The sequence below is a fragment of the Plectropomus leopardus genome, chromosome 15 (genome assembly GCF_008729295.1).
Source record: "Plectropomus leopardus isolate mb chromosome 15, YSFRI_Pleo_2.0, whole genome shotgun sequence".
NCBI classification, from domain to species: domain Eukaryota; kingdom Metazoa; phylum Chordata; class Actinopteri; order Perciformes; family Serranidae; genus Plectropomus; species Plectropomus leopardus.
This window is the reverse complement of record NC_056477.1, coordinates 1,035,957-1,036,742: the sequence shown is the minus strand read 5'-3', so window position 1 is coordinate 1,036,742 and position 786 is coordinate 1,035,957.

Here is a 786-nt window from a genome sequence, read left to right as displayed (position 1 = left end):
CAGGCTCGATGTCTTTTGATGGTGCGGTGAATGTTAGTCTGATGCTTCAGTTTCTGCAAAGTGTTTTCGAGTTCCTGCCCCCTAACAAACCCTCAGTCTGACCATCATTTCAAACTAAAAACATCAATGTGACTTCTGTCACTTTCACTTAGTCCTGATGTCATATTTTCCATGATCTTATTGCTAATTAGTGAGCAAGGATCAGCTGGAAACTGGAGGCACAGACATTCATGTCAGAGGTGAACTTCAGCCTTTGAAACCTGAGACTGGCTTGATTTCATTCAAAAGGGAGGAAGGCAATGAGAAACAGGGAAAAAAGCAAAAACATTAAAAAATGTAAATAATAATCAGAACTTTATTATATAGCACCTTTAAAAATAGTTGTTTACAAAGTGCTTTAATGGAAAAAGCAAAAAAATTAATAATAAAAATAAACATCATCAAGAAAGGCCAAACAGGGAAAGTCTACAACAGTCAAACAAAATGACACGAACAAAATGCATAAACAAAAGATAAACCAAAAAAAAAAACTGAGTAAAAGTAATAAAACAGGCAGTTAATGTATTGAATAAAAAAAGTTAAAAAAAAAAAAACAACACCAGAATAAATGCAATAAAATATGATAAAAAAAAAAAGTAAGAGAAAGAAAGAAAAAAAACAAAAAAAAGACTTAAGGAAAAAAAAATAAAAAATTATAGCAATTATGTAAAATGATCACCATCATCATCATCATCATCGTCATCATCATCATCATCATCATCACCATCATCATCATCATCATCATCA